Here is a 21,406-nt window from a genome sequence, read left to right as displayed (position 1 = left end):
TCAATTGTTTCATGTATGGTTCAAACTGTTTCTTCTTGCCCTGCATACAGATTTCTCAAGAGAAAGGTAAGGTGGTCCAGTATTCCCATTTCTCTAAGAATTTTCCAGACTTGTTATCATCCACACAAAGGCTTTGGTGTAGTCAATAAAGCAGAAGTAGATGTTTTTCTGGAACTCTGTTACTTTTTCTATGATCCAATGGATGTTGGCAATTTGATCTCTGGTTCTTCTGCTTTTTCTAAGACCAGCTTAAACATCTGAAAGTTCATGGTTCATGTACTGTTGAAGCCTGGCTTGGAGAATTTTGAGCATTACTTTGCTAGCGTGTGAGATGAGTGCAGCTGCGTGGTACCTTGAACATTCTTTTGCATTGCCTTTCTTTGGGATTGGAATGGAAACTGACCTTTTGCAGTCCTTTGGCCACTGCTGAGTTTTCCAAATTTGCTGATATATTGAGTGCAGCACTTTTACAGCATCGTCTTTTAAGATTTGAATTAGCCCAACTGGATTCCATCATCTCTACTAGTTTTGTTTGTAGTGATGCTCCCTAAGGCCCACTTGACTTCACATTCCAGGATGTCTGGCTCTATGTAAATGATCACACCATCATGGTTATCTGGCTCATTAAGATATCTTTGTATAGTTTTTCTATGTATTCTTGCCACCCCTTCTTAATCTCTTCTGCTTCTGTTAGTTCCATACCATTTCTGTCCTTTATTGTGCCCATCTTTGCATGAAATGTTCCCTTGGTATCTCTAATTTTCTTGAAAAGATCTCTAGTCTTACCCATTCTGTTGTTTTCTTCTGTTTCTTTGCATTTATCACTGAGGAAGGCTTTCTTATCTCTCCTTGCTATTCTTTGGAACTATACATTTAGATGGGTATATGTTTCCTTTTCTCCTTTGCCTTTAGCTTCTCTTCTTTCCTCAGCTATTTGTAAGGCCTCCTCAGAAAACCATTTTGCCTTTTTTGAATTTCTTTTTCTTGGGGATGGTCTTGATCACTGCCTCCTGTATAATGTCACAAACCTCCAACCATAATTCTTCAGGCACTCTGTCTATCAGATCTAATCCCTTCAATCTATTTGTCACTTCCACAGTATAATCATAAGGGATTTGATTTAGGTTCATTACCTCCACCATAGTTTGGCATCAGACCAAACAACAGAGAGGGAACACAGCCTTGCCCATCAAGAGAAAATTGGATTAAGGATTTACTGAACATGGCCCTGCCCACCAGAATAAGACCCAGGTTCCCCCACAGGTCTCTCCCATTAGGAATCTTTCATAAGCCTCTTATCCATCAGAGGGCAGACAGAAAGAAAACCCATAACAGAAAACTAACCAACCTGATCACATGGATCACAGCCTTGTCTAACTCAATGAAACTATGAGCCATGCTATGAAGGGCCACCCAAGATGGACGGGTCATGGTGGAGAGTTCTGAAAAAACATGGTCCACTGGGAAGGGGATGGCAAACCATGTCAGTATTCTTGCCGCAAGAACTCCATGAACAGTATGAAAAGGCCAAAATATAGTACACTGAAAGATGAACTCCCCAGGTCACTAGGTGCCTAATACGCTGCTGGAGAAGAGTAGAGAAATAATTCCAGAAAGAATGAAGAGATGGAGCCAAAGTGAAAACAACACCCAGTTGTGGATGTGACTAGTGATGGAAGTAAAGTCCGATGCTGTAAAGAGCAGTATTGCATATGAACCTGGAATGTTAGGTCCATGAATCAAGGCAAATTGGAAGTGGTCAAAGAGGAGATGGCAAGAGTGAACATAGACATTTTAGGAATCAGTGAACTAAAATGAATTGGAATGGGCAGATTTAATTCAGATGAGCATATCTACTACTGTGGGCAAGAATCCCTTATAAAAAATGGAGTAGCCCTCATAGTCAACAAAGGAGTCTGAAATGCAGTACTTGGAAGCAATCTAAAAAAAATGACAGAATGATCTCTGTTTGTTTCCAAGGCAAACCATTCAATGTCACAGTAATCCAAGTCTATGCCCAACCACTAAGGCAGAAGAAGCTGAACAGTTCTATGATGGCCTACAAGACCTTCTAGAACTAACACCAAAGAAAGATGTCCTTTTCATCATAGGGGACTTGAATGCAAAAGTAGGAAGGCAAGAGATACCTGGAGTACCAGGCAAGTTTGGCCTTAGGGTACAGAATGAAGCAGGGCAAAGGCTAACAGAGCTTTGCCGAAGGAGCACACTGATCATAGCAAACACCCTCTTACAACAACACAAGAGAAGAATCTACATGTGGACATCACCGGATAGTCAATACCAAAATCAGGTTGCAAAAAATCATATTCTTTGCAGTCAAAGATGTAGAAGCTCTTTCGTGTCAGCAAAAACAAGACTGTGAGCTGACTGTGGCCCAGATCATGAAGCCCTTATTGCAAGATTCAGACTTCAGTTGAAGAAAGTAGGGAAAACCACTAGAACATTTAGGTATCACCTGTGGCTAGGTGAGAATAACAAACTCAAGATATGTGATAAACTAAATTTAAGATCAATAGGTTAGAGGGGAGAACCATCACATAGGCTGAAGAACCATCAGTTTGGCTTTTAGGTTCTGCTCTCTGGTCTATCATGAGTACCATATGCTTAAGATGAAGCCGGTACCACAGAGCACCACACAGCTTTATGCCCCATGACCCTGCTTTTTTTGTACTTCAAGGCCAAACTTGCCTGTCTTTCCAGGTATCTATTGACTTCCTACTTTTGCATTCTATCCCCTATGATGAAAAGGACATCTTTTTTTGGTGTTATTTCTAGCAGGTCTTGAAAGTCTTTATAGAACCATTCAACTTCAGCTTCTTTGACATTAGGGGTTAGGGCATAGACTTGGATTACTGTGATGTTGAGTAGTTTGCCTTGGAAATGAACAGAGATCATCCCGTCATTTCTGAAACTGCACCCAAATACTCTATTTCAGACTCTTTTATTGACTGTGAGGGCCACTCTATTTCTTCTAAGGGATTCTAGCCCACAGTAGTAGATATAATGATCATCTGAATTAAATTCACCCACTCCAGTCCATTTTAGTTCACTGATTCCTAAGATGTTCCTGTTCACTCTTGCCATCTCCTGATTGACCATGTCCAATTTACCTTGATTCATAGACCTAACATTCCAGGTTTCCATGCAATATTGTTTTTTACAGCATCGGACTTTCACCATCAAACACATCCACAGCCGGGTATCGTTTTTGCTTAGGCCTAGCCACTTCATTCTTTCTGGAATTATTTCTTTCCCTTAGTAATTGCCCTCCACTCTTCCCCAGTAGCATACTGGACACTTTCTGACTTGGGGTACTTATCTTATGGTGTTATATTTTTTTGCTTTTTCATGCTGTTCATCGGGTTCTCACGGCAATAATACTGGAGTGGTTTGCCATTTCCTATAACTTTTGACTCTGTGGATCACAACAAGCTGTGGAAAATTCTTAAAGATATAGGAATATACCAGACCACCTTGCCTGTCTCCTGAGAAACCTGTATGCAGGTCAAGAAGCAGTAGTTAGAACTGGGCATGGAACAACTGACTGGTTCCAAATTGGAAAAGGAGTACGTCAAGGCTGTATATTGTCACCCTGCTTATTTAACTCATATAGAGAGTATATCATGTGAAATCTAGGCTCGATAAATCACAAGCTGGAATCAAGTTTGCTGGGAGAAATATCAACAGCCTCAGGTATGCAAATGATAACATGCTAATGGCAGAAAATGAAGAGGAACTAAACAAGCTCTTGATGAAGGTGAAAGAGGAGAGTGAAAAAGCTGGCTTGAAACTCAACAGTGAAAAAACTAAGATCATGGCATCTGGTCCAATCAGTTCATGGCAAATAGAAGGGAAAAAATTGGAAGCAGTGACAAATTTTATTTATTGGACTCCAAAATCATTGTAGATGGTGACTGCAACCATGAAATTAAAAGACACTTGCTCCATGGAAGGAAAACTATGCTAACTTAGATAGCATATTAAAAAGCAGAGACATCACTTTGCAGGAAAAGGTCCATATAATAGAAGCTTTTTCCCATAGTCATGTACAGATGTGAGAGTTGGGCTATAGGGAAGGCTGAGGGCCAAATAACAGATGCTTTCAAATTGTGGTACTGGAGAAGACTCTTGAGAGTCTCTTGGACAGCAAGACGATCAAACCCGTCAATTCTCAAGGAAATCAGCTCTGAATATTTCATTGGAAGGACTGATGCTGAAGCTGAAGGTGCAAGACTTTGGCCGCCTCATGCGAAGAGCCGACTCATTGGAAAAGACCCTGAGGTTATGAAAGGTTGAAAGCAAGAGGAGAAGCAGGGGACAGAGGATGAGATGGTTGTAGGGCATCACCAACTCAATGGGCATGAATATGAGCAAACTCCAGGAGATAGTGAAGAACAGGGTTGCCTGGCATGCTGCAGTTCATGGGGTCACAAAGAGTCAGGCACAACTTGGCCACTGAGCAGCAACAACAAAAGTGACCTCTTGGTTTCACATTGTGTGGGTGACAAGCACTCATTTGTGTGTTCTAAAGACTCCCGTGATTATACTTGGTTCTCCCAACCTGCTTCCCAGGGAAACATGCAGGGTGATGCCCATTTGGAAATCCAGCACATGCGCTTTGAATTCAGCAGAAATATCCTAGTACAGCTGGGTTTTGTCATCAGGCAGCAATATTTAACTAGCATGTTTCTATAAACAGAAAAAAAATTTGAGGTAAAATTTACAAAGAGACTAAATTAAAACATAGAGAAACAAAAGGAACTTAAAATTAAGGAATACCAAAGCTAGCGGCAAACTTAAAAAAAACATCTAACACACATTAAACCAAAACTATATGTTGAAAGTATGAATAATCAGTTGATCAACCTTTCACTACACCACAATATCTCTTTTTGTCAGAGGGAAGCTAAAAAAAAAAAGACTTGAGCATAAATGTTCTTTCACTTCTGAAAAAAATCATTAAATATTTTGTATTTTGCTATCATAAATGGTTAAATTTGAATGCCTTGACAATCTACATGGTGATTATTTGGTATAAACACTGTCAGGTGGTCAGGTAGTTGATCTAAGAGTGGACCGTGTTCCTTCTGGTGTGGAGACCAGTTAAGTGCTTGGCTCTGGAATTCAGACTGAGGTCGGCAAAAATCCCAGCTTTTGTTCTTAATCACCCACCATAAGGCAACTGTCAGAAAGAATTCATGCCTTTGGAGCCTCACTATAAGGATGTGAGTTTGCTTCTTTAATTGGCTTATTACATATGGAAAGGGTATTGGGCTGCAAAATAGGATGGGGCCTACTGTAGCTCTGACAGTAAGTGTGAACTTAACTCTCTGGGTACCTACCATTTTCTGTAAAGATCTGGATAAAAGAAGAAGCAACTATTTACATTTCCTTGAAAGTGCGGATGACACAGCTAGATTCAGTAGGTTGGGCGGATGGCATTTTAAGCGGAAACATCCCAGACCCTCCATCTTTCCCCCTCCTTCCGTGGCAGGTAGACTAGCATACCAGTAGCAAGAGAGGGAGGGACAGGACAGAGGCGCTCAGCAAGTTAACCAAGCCTCGCTCATCCATAGTCTTCTCTTGCTCAGGTCCTCCCCAATAACACAGAGGAAGGAGAGCAGACAAAACAGAGTTTTTGTCCTTTTACAAACATTCTTACAGCTGCAGATCATTTTCTTTCACCTTTCTTTTCCACTCCAAGCTGTCTCTGGTGTTCATTTTAACCTGATTTTACCTGCCTGGATGAGGAGGAGAGACCCTGTGTGATTTGTCCTGTTCTGCAGTTCCTATGGAAGGACTTGCATGTGAGGTCAGGGTGGCCTGTGTTTTGCTTCTTAAAGATTAATGCAATCAGCCTCTTCCAAGAATGTCCTCAAATCCCCTGAAGGTTCTTAGATGGTGCAGTTTGCATTTAGCTATTTACATTAGCAAAGACTGTTGTACAAATAGGCACTGGCAGCCTGTCAGTCAGGGCTCTGCTGGCTTCCCTTCAGAGAAGGACTCAGAAGTGTGAGTTAAATGAGCCCAGCAGGCACTTAACCTCTGGGTCTGGAAAAATCCTGACTCACAGAGTGATTTGGGAGGTGGGATGGCAGACCCATTTGGTCAAGAAGCTTGGAGCTCCTCAAAACATAACTTAGTAAAAATAGTGGTGATTAAAGATAAGATGGAGCTATTATTCTGTGCCAGCAACTGTCTAGTAATCCTCAGAGCAATTTGCTGTGCATTTTATTCCTGTTTTAACACGTGGAAACTGAGGCACAGAGAAAATATCTTGACTGATATTTCAGAGTCCCAGACTACGAGTGGTGGCGTGGGGGGAAATGCATGCACTGTCCCCAGATCCTGTGCTTTTAGCCATTATTCCACATGACTCAGAAAATGTACTTGCTACCAATGTGTCCGTTGGTCCAGACAGTTTCTGGAACAATTCAGTAATACCTATGAAAATAAACACTAATTAACTAATTCAGCAATTCCACTTACATCTACCTTAGGGAAATACACTCATTCATTCACCATGAGGCTTTGGTTATACCACTGTTTGTGTAAGCAGAGGTGCTAAATATGCACCAGTAAAGTATGGATGGATAAACTATAGTTCTTACACTGTGGAATGGCATATTGACATTATAGAATGAAGCACAGTATGGAGACATCTTTAAGACCTATTGTTGAATGATAAAACAAGTTGCAGAATGAAGCAAATGGTATGATAGCACTTATGTTAAAAAACAAACACAATCTTGCCTATTTTCTCTGCATATATATAGGTGTGAAGGTATCTGGAAAGGTACCAGCTGAATAATAACAATGATTATTTCTGGGAAGGGGCAGAAGGGAAGGTAAAAGAGATTTTAATCAGAGGGGCCTGGCCTATGTGTAAAGTGTTCTCTGTTTTCATGTTTTCTTATTCATTTTCGTTTTCACATCTTTATGTTTTACTTATGCAATTAAAAATAAATATAAATTGACAGGTGGATAAACATATAAATAAATAAATTTTTTAATGTATGTATGGTTGTGAGAGTTGGACTATAAAGAAAACTGAGCACTGAAGAATTGATGCTTTTGAACTGTGTTGTTGGAGAAGACTCTTGAGAGTCCCTTGGACAGCAAGGAGATCCAACCAGTGCATCCTAAAGAAAATCAGTCCTGAATATTCATTGGAAGGATTGATGCTGAAGCTGAAACTCCAATACTTTGGCCACCTGATGTGAAGAACTGACTCATTGGAAAAGTCCCTGATGCTAGGAAAGATTGAAGGTGGGAGAAGGTGATGACAGAGGATGAGATGGTTGGATGGCATCACCGACTCAATGGACGTGAGTTTGAGTAAACTCCGGGAGTTGGTGATGGACAGTGAGGCCTGGCATGGTGCAGTCCATGGAGTCACAAAGAGTCAGACACGACTGAGCAACTGAACTGAACTTCAGTTCTGGAAAAAAATCCAAGAGTCACAAAATGGTGGGGCTGGAAGGGATCCTAGAGATTTTTGTCTCACCAATGAAGACAGTGGAGCTCTGGAAGATTATGTAGCTTGACTGTGGTCCCCCAGAGAGGCCTTATCATCGTGAGCATCATACACATAGGGCGGGCTTACACCCCTCCCTCTGAACCCAGCCACTAGTGCCCCATGGGCACGTGACCCTGCAGGGTGCTGCCCCACAGAGCCACCCAGAGGTGGGTCCCATGCTCAGTGGCCTTGTGTATGTGCTCTACAAGTTCAGAGCATAAGCACTGTTGAGCTCCCAAATTAAGCAGCCTTTGGCCAGATTGTTCACAGACTTTGTGACAATTCTCCCACATGCATATTCAACATGAAGGAGAGTGTTTCTATATTTGAAACTACATTTTTTTTGTTTGTTTTGGGTGATTGTGTGGCTTGGATTTTTGTTTTTAATTCTTCTCTCAGAATAAAGAGAAGGAAAAATCCTACATTGCTTTCAGCTTGTGCAGCCTCCCCAGAGGTGTGAGATATAAACAGTCTGTTTCCTGTGTGGCTTTCCCAAGGGCACTGAACATGTGATGATATTTAATTGGCTGTTCCATGTCTTCAGTGCCTTGATACAACAGCAGATACGATCATGAAATAAGAAAGAGCATCTGTGGCTGAATCACAGAGAAGGGGAGCAGCTCGGGAGAAAAGAGCAGCTTCCACAGGCAACTCAGGCCTCAGAGAAATGATCTGAGAGGAGACGTTTGTGAGCTTATTTTCCCCTTTTAAACAAAGCAGCATTTAAGAAGTCTGAGTTGGGAGGGACCACACTTTGTTACTTGTTCATATATTCTTCTCCCACTACGATGCAACCAGGCATGGGTATGTTGGCCTGCTTTTAAGGAATAAACCTTGGTTGTTGTTTTCAAAGGAAGGGATAATAATAATAGTAACTACGGAGTATTTGTTTCTAAGTGCTTGTTTCTTTGTTTTTTAATAAAATTTATTTTTTAGGGCAGATTTAGATTTATGAAAGTTTCAGTGGAAAGTACAGAGATTTCCCACATTCCCCTATTATTAACATTTTTCATTCATGTGGTACATTTGTTACAGTTGATGAGTCAAATCGATATATTATTAACTGAAGTCCATAGTTTATATTAGGGCCCACTCTTTGTGGTGTATATTCTGTGGGTTTCGACAACCCTATAATGACGTGTAGCCACTGGTACAGATTCAGAAGAACAGTTTCACTGCTCTAAAAATCCCCTGTGCTCCACCGGCCTGCTCCCCACCACCAAACCCCTGCAGCCACTGACCTATTTACTGTGGCTCATAGTTTTACCTTTTCCAGAATATATCCTTAGAATCATACAGTAGACCTTTATTTTTAAGATTAGGGTTTTTTTTTTAAGGTAAATTCACCCTTTGAGGCATATAGTTCTATGAGTTTTAACAAATGTGTACAGGAGTATAAGCACCACCACATTCAAGATATAGACTGCTTCCATCACCAAGCAGCTCCTTCATGGCCTTTGCCGTTAATTTTCTGATGTGCACTTTCAGTCCTCTCTACAGACCCTTGTGGAAGGTGCTCTTGTCATGGCCATTTAATAATAAGGGATCTAGGCACAGAGAGGTTTCCTGATTTGCTCAGGGGCATACAGTTACTAAAGAGGTAGGCCTCGTATTTGAATCTTGGTGATCTGATTCCACAGTCCATGTTTTTTACTGCCTAGTTATAATGTCTTAATGTCCTACCTGTATGCTCCAAAAACAATGAATTTGTATTGTATCATACAACATAGTATTCAAAAGAATCTCCTAGTTCAGTTCAGTTGCTCAGTCATGTCCGACTCTTTGTGACCCCATGGACTGCAGCACCCCAGGCCTCCCTGTCTATCACCAACTCCCAGAGTTTACTCAAACTCATGTCCATTGAGTCGGTGATGCCATCCAGCCATCTCATCCTCTATTGTCCCCTTCTCCTCCTGCCTTCAATCTTTCCCAGCATCAGGGTCTTTTCCAATGAGTCAGTTCTTTGCATCAGGTGGCCAAAGTATTGGAGTTTCAGCTTCAGCATCAGTCCTTCCACTGAATCTCCTAATTTACTAATAAATGTCCACCTCCTCCCCCAACAAAAAACAGAAATGGCTTTCTCAAAGTCCCAAAGTGAGTGACCAGATGGAACCAGAACCCAGGACTCCTGACTTTAAATAAATCCTCAAGAGCATGGTTTGCTCATAATAGGCACTTTATAAGTATCTCTTCATTGGAACTGAAATGTAGTCACATTCTCAGGGAAAATGAGGACAAGGCAGATGACTGTAAGTCTGAGAAGCACTAAGGCGCTGCCTGCCTCCAGGCTTTGAGGCCACGTCAGTGTTCTCATCCGCGGCCCCGCCAGGATGCTGAGAAAAAGCCCTGACACAGCAGAATCTGCAGGGAAGGAGCACAACATTAGGACAAAGTGCCTTTGGGGCTTTGGGTTAGTGACGAGAGATACAGAAGAGTAGATTACAAATAGGAAAGTAGGAAATTTACACTACACAGCCTCACTTTTCCCCCTCCCTCCCCTTCCACCACCTTTTGGAGAAAAGTTTGACTGTTGACAGCCCATCCCTGTAAGTGATCTAAACTCCTATCTCCTGACTGAAGCTCATTAGCAGATTATTTGGCGTCTACATAGAAGGGATATTTAGAAAATGGTTCATGTTTTGCAGAATGTTAAGTCTTTATTATGAATATTCAGTGTGGGGAGGAAGGCTGATGATTCTAGTCTCCAACAATATTTATGTAAGCAGTTAACAATGGCCTGTTGTATTATTACCTGTTAGTATGGCTATGATTTTTGTTTCCCTTGATTTAAACTTTTCCTAAGCCAGAGCTGAAGTAATCAAAGAAGTTTCCGTATTAAATGATAAATATTGGAGTTAAAATTACTTTTTTAAGCAACAGTATTTGTCAATTGGCTATTAAGGGGGGCTATACCAAGCTGGAAATGACGAGGAGTATAATTAACAAGTTTTCCTGCTCTCAACTAGGTCATGGACTATATGAGAAAATACCAACAAATAACTAGACAGCAACCAGGTTTTCTCATGTTAGGACAATAGCAAGTTTGGAGAAGAACATTCTGTTGACACTAGAGTATGTACAGGGGCTTCATGGATCTTGTTACATCATAAGGGAGAAATAGGATTTAAGTAACTGGCTGAAACAATACCTGGTACCTAGAATGCTCTCAATAATTATTTGTTGAATAAACAAAGAAGGAAAATATGTATCTTACAGATGGAACAGTATGGGCAGAGGTGCAGAGATAGAACTGATTGAGGCCAGCCTGACCTGACCAGGGCAGAAAAACGTAGAACTGAACTGGGCTGGGTAGAGTAACACCCAGCAGGCAGCTGACATTTTACTGACACCTTCCACAGGCTGCCAACTATAGTAAGGATGACTCATCTCACTGGGTCTCACAGCAGTCTCCAGAAATGAATTCTTACTATCTCTATTCATGCGTGTGACTATTTCAGCTTTGAGCAGTAAAGGAAGCTTCTTAAGATAACACACTCAGTGATCAATAGGTTAGTGGTTCACACCCATTCTGTCTGACTCTAAGGCCCGCTTCTCTCCACTGCGTGACACTCTTTCTCAGGAGATGGGTTTGCAAGTAATGTGATAAAGCCTAATCACTTTTGTTCTTAAGGAGAAAAGGGATACAGGAAAGTGATTTAGGAAACTGTTCACTAGGCTACTTACTAAAGACAAGAGTATTAAAGGATGAGAATGGATACTGGGGGGCCCAGACAAAAAGGCTGAAATGAATAGTGGCAGCAGTGATGGGAATGGCAACTATTAAAGCTATTTGAGATGAACCAAAGCAATGAAGCTTAGGAATAGATTAGACATGAGGGATGACGGATGAGGGGAGCAGTTCAAGTTAATCAAAAGATTCGAGGGCTGAAAGAGGAGAAGAAAATGATACTACCTTGGAACAAAAAGACGGTTCTGGGAAATACAATCTTGTGGGTGAGGGGAAGAAGATGACAAGCTCAATTTGGGACATGTTGATTTGGAAGTGATAACCAGAGACATAAATGGAAATATGCTACAGGCATCTAAAAATATGAGTCTAGACAAAGATCAGGCTCAAATATAAAACGGGATACCTTCCGCATTGAATACAGACTCTGTCAACAGAGGAGTGCAGAACAGAGCTGACGTCACACCCACGATGATGCAGAAAGACAAAGAGAACCCAGGAGAGCCACCACACAGGGAGTAGTTGGAGAAGCAGAAGAACAGAGCTGATAGGTAGCCAGACAGATAAGTGGGCAGAGAACTTGTCGTAAAGACGAGATGGTAGACAGGGTACGGGAAAAATGACTAGCTCCCGACACTGTCAAATGACTTAAAGACAGTGTATGAGTTAGAATATTGGCAGAGATTCTATAACTGAAAAATCAAAACGGCTGCATTAAATGGTTCACGGTTGGCATGTTAATTCCACAATCGTCAGAGTCCCAGGATTCTTCTACTTTATTGCTCTGCCTCTTTAACACTGGGTGCAGCAGATTGAATATGTGTATCCCTCAAAATTATATGTCAAAATCCCAACTGCCAATGTGAGGTTATTAGGAGGTGGGGACTTTGAGAGGTGAACTAGGAAATTTTGGACTAATGCTCTTATAGAAGGACTCCAGAGAGCTCTCCTGTCCTACCATGTGAGGATACCACAAGAAGGTGGCAGTCTGCAACCTGGAAGAGGGCTCTTACCAGAACCTGGGTGTGATGACATCCTTATTTCAGATTCCAGCCTGCAGAACTCTGAGAAATAAATTTCTGTTGTTTATAAGCTTCCTAGTTGATGCTCCATTGTTGTAGCAGTCTAAACTGGGCTTTGTTCTCATGGTTTAAGTCAGTTCCTCCAGCTCTTGCCACCACATCTGTATTCAGGTCTGCAGGAGGTAGGAAAAGAGGAATGGGAAAGGCCAAGCTTGGGAGCTGCACATCTCAGTTCTTGGTGCAGGGAATCTGGGATATGGAATCTTTGTCTGGGCAGCCACGTGCTCACCTGAGTCTCAGCTTCATACTTTGTAAAGAGGGAAGCATGGATATTGGGGAACTGTTAGCCATCTCCATCTGGAATGGAAAGGATAATACTAATTCAGAAAAGAGCCTTGAATTTGACAAGCGGTTGGCTATTTAAAAGTCCTATTTAACTTTTCTTCCTGCCTCCAGTCTTACTGTCTTCCAAACCATTGTCCACGCAGCAATTAAAATTAGTTTTCCAAAGTGTCTCACTCCTCTGCTTAAACACCGCATTGACTTCTCAGCACTTTTAGGATAAAGCCTTAACCTCTAAGTGTAGCTAGGCTGTTGTGATTAGAATCCCACCTGCCTTTGAAGACTCACTCTTTTTATTCTCCTCCCACATAGAGCCCATTACACCCTATGTTGTTCTCTCAGGGGCTTCTCTGGTGGCTAAGATGGTAGAGTTAGCCTTCAATTCAGGAGACCCAGGTTCGATCCCTGGGTTGGGAAGATCTGCTGGAGAAGGAAATGGCAGCCCACTCCAGGACTCTTGCCAGGAGACCCGCATGGACAGAGGAGCCTGGTGGGCCGCAGTCCGTGGGGTCCCAAAGAGCCAGACACGCCTGAGCGGCTGACTTCACCTGTTCCCTCACTCTGCGTCTCACACCGACTGGCATCTCCTCTCCCTCCCTCTCCTGTTACCTCTTCTTTGTATATCTTCCCCACTTTTGCTTGGGTTCTTCCAATCTTCTTTATAGCCTAGATAATGCCCCCACCAGGACACTTTCTTAGGTCTTCCAGGACAGAGTTCTGAGCCACATATTGTGGTTGTTCTTCTGTCACTCAGTCGTGTCCAACTCTTTGTAACCCCATGGACTGCAGCACGCCAGGCCTCCCTGTCCTTCACCATCTCCCAGAGCTTGCTCAAACTCATGTCCATTGAGTCGGTGATGCCATCCAACCATCTCATCCTCTGTCGTCCCCTGTTCCTCCTGCCTTAAATTTTTACCAACATCAGGGTCTTTTCCAGTGAGTCAGCTCTTTGCATCAGGTGGCCAAATTATTGGAGCTTCAGCTTCAACATCAGTCCTTCCAATAAATATTCAGGACTGATTTCCTTTAAGATACACTGGTTGGATCTCCTTGCAGTCCAAGGGACTCTCAAGAGTCTTCTCCAACACCACAGTTCAAAAGCATCAATTCTTCAATGCTCAGCCTTCTTTATGATCCAACTCTCACATCCATACATGACTACTGGAAAAACCATAGCTTTGACTAGATGGACCTTTGTTGGCAAAGTAATGTCTCTGCTTGTTAACAAGCTATCTAGGTTTGTCACAGCTTTTCTTCCAAGGAGCAAGTGTCTTTTAATTTCATGGCTGCAGTCACCATCTGCAGTGATTTTTGGAGCCCCCAAAATAAAGTCTCTCACTGTTTCCATTGTTTCCCATCTATTTGCCATGAGGTGATGGGAAACGATGCCATGATCTTAGTTTCTTGAATGTTGAGTTTTAAGCCAGCTTTTTCACTCTCCTCTTTCACTTTCATCAAGAGGCTCTTTAGCTCTTCACTTTCTGCCATAAGGGTGGTGTCATCTGCATATCTGAGGTTATTGCTATTTCTTCTGACAATCTTGATTCCAGTTGTGCTTCATCCAGCCCAGCATTTTGCATGATGCACTCTGCATATAAGTTAAATAAGCAGGGTGACAATATACAGCCTTGACGTACTCCTTTTCCTATTTGGAACCAGTCAGTTGTTCCATGTCCAGTTCTAACTGTTGCTTCCTGACCTGCATACAGGTTTCTCTGAAGTATATATGTGCCATATATACTTGTCCTGAAAGTACCCAGAGTGTCATGTGTATCACTTATCCAAATCTGCCTTGTAATGCTTGGCTTCTCTGTGTTACCCACTAAACTTGGCTCCTTGAAGAAAAAGAAGCCCCTTATGCAAATCTGAGGGCCTGGAGGTTAGCACAGTGACTAGTACAGAGCAAGAGACTGGAAAGTATTGGTTGCATGAAAAGAAGGAATAATTCTAATGAGAGAAAAACTTAAAAGCTATTATTTATTAGAGCAGGTGAAAACACTTTAGATTTCCTGCCCATTTTCTGTTGTTTCTTCGGCTCAGGCTCTGCAACATAATGAGGAACTTATTAACATGCTGACAAATAGCAAAGAAAACGAGTTACTTTTACAAGAAACATTAGAATGTGGCATTTATCTTACAACCTGAAATACTGCTGAATGTCATGATTCCATGTCTTAGAGCTAGTCAGATTGTTTTTGGCAATGCCCCTTTCAAGGGAGGGAAAATTGCCTATTGTAAAGGAAGCATCCACAACCCACTATTTAGCAGAGCTGTAAGAGCTTATTTGCTTATTACCATGACAACCACCAGCCCAACACTGCACATTAGTGTACTTGTCTAGACAGTACCAAATTCATCAGCACTTCCTCTGCTGTTTGCCTGATTTTAAACAGGCAGGTGTGGCTCCAAGGTGCTGCAGGGAAAGAAAAAAATTTTCTTTCCATGTGGGCACATGAGAGTGTTGAAGGTATCCTATGAGTGTCTAAATGGCTAGCATTGAAGTATGCACTAATTTGAAAGCTCTAGTTAGTCTGTGTTTTTCCTTTTTAATAAAACCTTACTAGAAATAAAGAACTAGAAATACATCCATATGGTCTGCCAACTGTGTCTAAAAATTCTTTATATGAAAGAAGGAGCTTACTAACTTTCAAATTTATGACAAACTAAAAATCAAAAATGTCTTTTAATTACACTTTTCTTCTTGTCAACAGTATTTCAACTCAAAGACACCCAAAGCCATAAACCAGACATCTATTGACTTAGAGTATTTGTAGTGCTCTTCAAGGGAGGAGTCTGAGCAAGACTCAGCCCTGTGGACCCAGTCTCTCAAGCCTTGTTAAACCTCTGGGCTGGGCCTTCCTTGGTCAGAGCCCTTCCTGAGACTTGGTCTTAAATTTCTGGCATGCCAGAAAATCATATAGCAAGTGTCCTCTGGGAATATTTTGGAATGGAGGACCTAGAAAGAACACATGTATATTTACCCTGGAAATTGATGCAACCAGTAGTTTTAACTAAGTTCATGGGTATGAATAGAAACTTTGGATTCTATTTGTGTATAGTTAACTATGTGACTGGTAACTCTGTATGCAATTTATTCTAATTTGATAGTAAATAACTGATGTTAGGCAGGGACATTTGGCCCAGGCCTTATATTCACAAAGGGCAGCAAACTTAGAAATTTGACCTTGTCTCCAAATAAGCACATACAAAGAGTCAGAGATGTGCTGACAGAATTGGAACCAAACTGCATGCATCATGTACCTAAACTTGGGTCCCCTGCTGGACCATACTGTTTTGCAGAGCACTGTGAGATTGTAGAGTTTATAAATTCCATCATTATTGCATAGAGAGCACAATTATATCACATTAACTTGTGTGTGTAAAAAGCACTGTTTTTAAAAAATAAGTAAATAACATGGAAAAGAAAACATGTTTCACATGTCTTCCTTTTTGAAAATATATGCTGTTGTTGTTTGTTGTTCAGCTGCCCAGTCATGCCTAACTCTTTGTGACCCCATGGACTGCAGCATGCCAGGCTTCCATGTCCTACACTGTCTCCCAGAGTTTGCTCAAACTCAAGTGCATTGAGTCAATGATGCCATCCAACCATCTCACCCGCTGTTGCCCCCTTCTCCTCATGCCTTCAATCTTCCCTAGTATTCAATCCCTTCCCTAGTATCAGGGTCTTCTCCAATGAGTCAGTTCTTTGCATCAGGTGGCCAAAGTATTGGAGCTTCAGCTTCAGCATCCATCCTTCCAGTGAATGTTCAGAGGTGATTTTTTTTAGGATTGACTGGTTTTATCTCCTTGCTGTCCAAGGGACTCTCAAGAGTATTCTCCAGCATCACAATTTGCAAGCATCAATTCTTTGGTGCTCAGCCTTCTTTATGGTCCAACTCTCACATCTGTATATGACCACTGGAAAAATCATAGCTTTGACTACACAGACTTATGTCAGCAAAATCATGTCTCCGCTTTTTTTTTTTTACATTTGATATGAGATTTATTCACACTTTAACATAAATTATTTGATCTGGGGGTCAGATATAATTTTTCATTTCAACAGGACTTTCACATGATTACAGTCACAAAATTGGCACTATTAAAAAACGAAATCAGAGCTAGACAAAGTATGCAGCTTTATGCCCATTTAAATCTCAACATGCACACTCCCCTCCCCCCATTCATGATCTTGGAAGAATCTGCTGTGAGCTTACTAAAATGCAGGTCACAGATGACTGTTTACAAAATAAGACCTCTTTTCCTAGTGCTACTCGTTTTGTTGTAGAAAAATATTACAAATAAAAATTAGCACTGTTCAAGGTGTTCATTTCAAAGTCACATATGATACACAGGTTCAAGCCATCTTTTCCTCATGTATAAAGACATCACAATACACAAAGTGAAGACTGAATTACTAATCAACCACTTCCCCTTCAATAATGACACAGTTTACTATGCTGACATTAAAAATGAGAGTGAAGTAAAACATTTCCAGATATTGAGTACACTTATAATTTGTTCCTAGAGTGAAATTCAAAAAAAATGCTACAGAAACATGATGAAATTTATATTTCTTCCTGATACAAGAAATTTGTCTAAAAAATTTGTAATTATAAAACAAATTTGTTCTTATAAAGAAATGGCTAACTTTTTTCCCCCCATGGTTAAAATTCTTACTTGGAGATAACTCAAATTTTCAGTTGAGCTCTCTTTTCCTGGGCGGGGTGGGGAGAGGTGGATTGTTGTTAATATTATACAGCACATTCGATAAACCTAGGGATGTTTCAGAGGACTACAGCACACTGTTACAATCAGCCAAACTGTAATCGTTTCCTGTCTTGTGATTATGTAAATTTTAAAGAAAAGAGGTCTCTTACAAGCTATTTACAAAAGTTTACACTTCAGTGTTTCTCTCTCACACAGTTCAAATTGATTGATGACAAGCACTTGTCACATAAACTTCTGTAGGCACATCTCCATTCTTTTGCTTCAGTGGAGGGGAGGTCTTCTGTGGGATCATGATTCTGGATTCCATTTCCTGCATAAGCGGGACTGTTTAATATACTAGTTCTTCCCAGCCATGTTTATGCCATACTGCGTTCCGTATATCTTCCCTGGTCTGAAGAGCCTTGTAAGCCCAAAGATGGTGCACCATATAGAGCTGCCCAATGTGGGAGAAGAACCCTCCCTTCGTTACCATCCTGTCTGAAGCAAACGGCACGAGCCCAGTAACTGCCCCATTGAAACAGGGTTCCTGGTTGGAGCTGGCAGGATCTGAGTTCATATATGTTCCATCCGGACTGTGGGATGGGCTCATTCCAGAAACTGAACTCCACCAGCAGCTGATTCTTGAGAGAAGCCTGTTGCTTCTTGCCTTACAGAATTACGAAAATTCCTGATTTTCTTTGGGTTTATTCATCACCTCCATGAGGGCTGGATAGCCTCCTTCATAACCCTAACCCTAACCCTATCCCTAACCCCAAGGTGAACAGCTTGATCCTGCTCACCATACCGCGTGTTCCAAGTCCACACCAAAGTACAAGGGGAATGTTTATCTTCATGAATCTTTGGCAACACCTCTTGACAAATTTTGTTGTATGCTTCTAGGCGTTCCGGTGTCACATTGTGAAACTGTAATTTGTACAGACCGCTGGTTTCCTTTTTGATTATGAGGTTAGAGTGAGCATCTTTCCTTGGGTCAGCTTTCTGGACAAACAAGGATTTTAGCCAGCTGTCCTCTCGAGGTCTGTTACTGGGAGATGTCAGTTTCCGGAGCTGGAGCAGGAGGCGGCAGGGGCTGGCTCGCCCAGGAGCCGCAGGCTGAGGCCGCTCCGCGGGTGCGCAGCGCTCCAGCCGCCCCCTTGCTCAGGTGCCTCGCTCCCATCGCCCGGGCGAGGTTACTGCTCTTTAACATGCCGTCTAGGGTGGTCATAGCTTTTCTTCCAAGGAGCAAGTGTCTTTTAATTTCATGGCAGCAGTCACCATCTGCAGCAACTTTGGAGCCCAAGAAAATAAAGTCTCTCGCTGTTGCCGTTTTTTCCCTATCTAGTTGCATGAAGTGATGGGACCGGATGCCATGATCTTAGTTTTTTGAATGTTGAGTTTTAAGTCAGCTTTCTCACTCTCCTGTTTCACCTTCATCAAGAGGCTTTAGTTCCTCTTTGCTTTCTGCCATTAGGGTAGTGTCATCTGCATATCTGAGGTTATTTATGTTATTCTCAGCAATCTTGAAAATATATAGTCTCATGAAAATGAAGAGGCCATGGTTCTCTTATGACAGAAGCCTCTGGGGTCAGGCATCACTTTTATTAGTGTTTGGTCCCCTAAGTCTTTTTGCTTGACTTTATGACTTTTGGTGGATGCTTAATAAAACATTGGTTTAATACATGTATGAATGAATGAACCATGAATGTGAATAAACATGTTTTGGTTTCTAAGCAAGGTCCCTTAAATTATATACAAATAACTATTAAATATGCCATGGTTAGCTAATAAAAGAAATGTCATATCCAGGGAGCAAACCCAAAAGAGTTTGATATCATCTCATTGAACTCTATAGCCAGAGAATCACCTAGAAGAACATTAAAATATCTCTGAGAAAGAACAGTGGGAGAAGTAAACTTGAATAAGGGAAAGTGAATTGCAAAATATTTTATTTAAAAAATCATGTCAATGTATGGCAAAAACCACTACAATATTGTAAAGTAATTAGCCTCCAACTAATAAAAATAAATGGAAAAAAAATGAAGTTTTATTCTTCTCAAGTTAATGTAACTCAGAATAGACTGTGGTCTAATAGAGGTCAAGCTCTCTGTTTAATAATAACAGCAAGAAGCCCTTTGTGCTGTTCCCTCCAGCTGCTTTAACAAATTCCTGCAATTTAGTGACTTAACACAAATTTGGAAAAGATCTTGATGCTGTGAAAGATTGAAGGCAAAAGGAGAAGAGGGAAGCAGAGGATGAGATGGTTAGATAGCATCGCTGACTCAATGAACATGAGTTTGAGCAAACTCTGGGAGATGGTGAAGGACAGGGAGGCCTGGCGTGCTGCAGTCCATGGTGGTCACAAAGAGTCAGACAAGACTTAACGACGAACAACAGCATGTTCCTAATAGTTTGTGTTATCTTGGGAATATCGTTTAAACCTTATCTCAGCTTCAGTTGGGAATGCATTTAGCTATAGGTAATAGAAAAGTTATTCTTCATTAGTCTCTTAAATAAGGGTTTATAGTCTCACATAATAAAATTAAAAAATAGGCTGTTGAACCAGTATTTTTTTCTTTTCTTTTCATTCCTGGTCACATAATGGCTGTGGCAGTTCCAGTCCTCACAATCACATACAAAACAGGAAGGGAGCGTGGAGGAGAGAGTCAGCTGTAGTTTAGCTCCTTTAAACAAAAACCAACACACATACAACCAAAAAAGATGTCCCAGAAGCCCTAGCAGATTTCTACTTTATGAGACATGAGTCTGAACTGTAGCACATACTCCTACAGCAGGACTAGGAAAAACGAATACCTAGACTGAAGCAGGGCAGTTTTTCTCTTGAACACATTGAGGATTTTGTTAGCAATGAGGTTGGGATGATGGAATGAATGGATGTCAGATAGGCACCCAATTGTGTCTACCACGTTCCCACTTTGCAAAATGAAGTTAATAACACCTAACCTACCACCTGTGTAGAGTCCTATGAGGTGTGTGTGTGTGTGTGTGTGTGTGTTAGTCACTCAGTCGTGTCTGACTCTTCATGACCCCATGGACTCTATCCCACCAGGCTCCTCTGTCCATGGGATTCTCCAGGCAAGAATACTGGAATGAGTTGCCATTCCTTTTTCCAGGGGATCTTCCCAACTCAGGGATCAAACTTGGGTCTCCGTGAGGTTCTGATAGGCTCACATATGTGAAAGAGCTTTGCAGAATGCCTTGCAAACTATTGAGTAGTTTATTTTATGCACAAATTAGAGAGTATTCTATCCTACACTCAACTAAGTACATAGCAGGTACACAAGTATTTATTTAGATTTTATGTTGAAAAGTAAACTTACCTTCTACTTCTGACAGAGGACTGTTATAAAATAATGCTATACACTGGGCTGATATGGTTTTTTCTTCTTTTGGAATGTATAGATTGTCACCATAGCAATAACAGTAACCATAACAGCAAAGACTATCAACACTGCATTACAATTTAATGACAGAAAGGAAGGAAAAATATCTTGTCATTTTAGTTGTATGGGAGAGTTTTGGTAAGAACATACTGTTACTTGACCAGTAACATCTGTACTCTTAAGAAAACAACATGAAAAGCCAGAATATTGGTTTTATAGCTGATTGTAAAAAGTCATCATTCTGAGGCAGAGTGTCCTGGGGTGTCATCTGGAGATAGGGGCCACGTGGGAAAAACTCACATTTTGAATCATCCTCATCACTTCCTGACTCTGGTCATTGCTCTTCATGCTCTAGAAGGAGAATGCTTTCTGGTCCCTCAGCTAGTGAAAGCAAACTGCAATGCACCCTTAGGTTCCCTCTCATTTAATTTTTAAAGACCAATTTATCATGCTGTGAAACTCTATTAAATACTAGGCTAAAACTTTATTAACTATAATTTGTTATGCTAAAGCTAATGAAGGGGACAACAGAGAACGAGCTGGTCGGATGCCATCACCGACTCGATGGACATGAGTTTGAGTGAGCTCCGGGAGTTGGTGAAGGACAGGGAAGCCTGGCATGCTGCAGTGCATGGGGTCGGAAAGAGCTGGACACAACTGAGCAACTGAACTGAACTGACAAAGATAATGTAGTTTATGTCAG

The 21,406-nt window shown here is 41.3% G+C and overlaps 1 pseudogene; it reads right to left on the bottom strand.

Moving 5' to 3' along the window:
- Positions 1 to 17,519: 17,519 nt before the first annotated feature.
- LOC122705873 lies at positions 17,520 to 18,479 on the bottom strand (annotated as a pseudogene).
- Between the last annotated feature and the right edge of the window lie 2,927 nt (positions 18,480 to 21,406).

This window comes from Cervus elaphus, chromosome 12 (assembly GCF_910594005.1).
Source record: "Cervus elaphus chromosome 12, mCerEla1.1, whole genome shotgun sequence".
Taxonomy (NCBI): domain Eukaryota; kingdom Metazoa; phylum Chordata; class Mammalia; order Artiodactyla; family Cervidae; genus Cervus; species Cervus elaphus.
The sequence above is the reverse complement of the archived record's forward strand: the minus strand, read 5'-3'. Positions and strand labels throughout refer to the sequence as shown.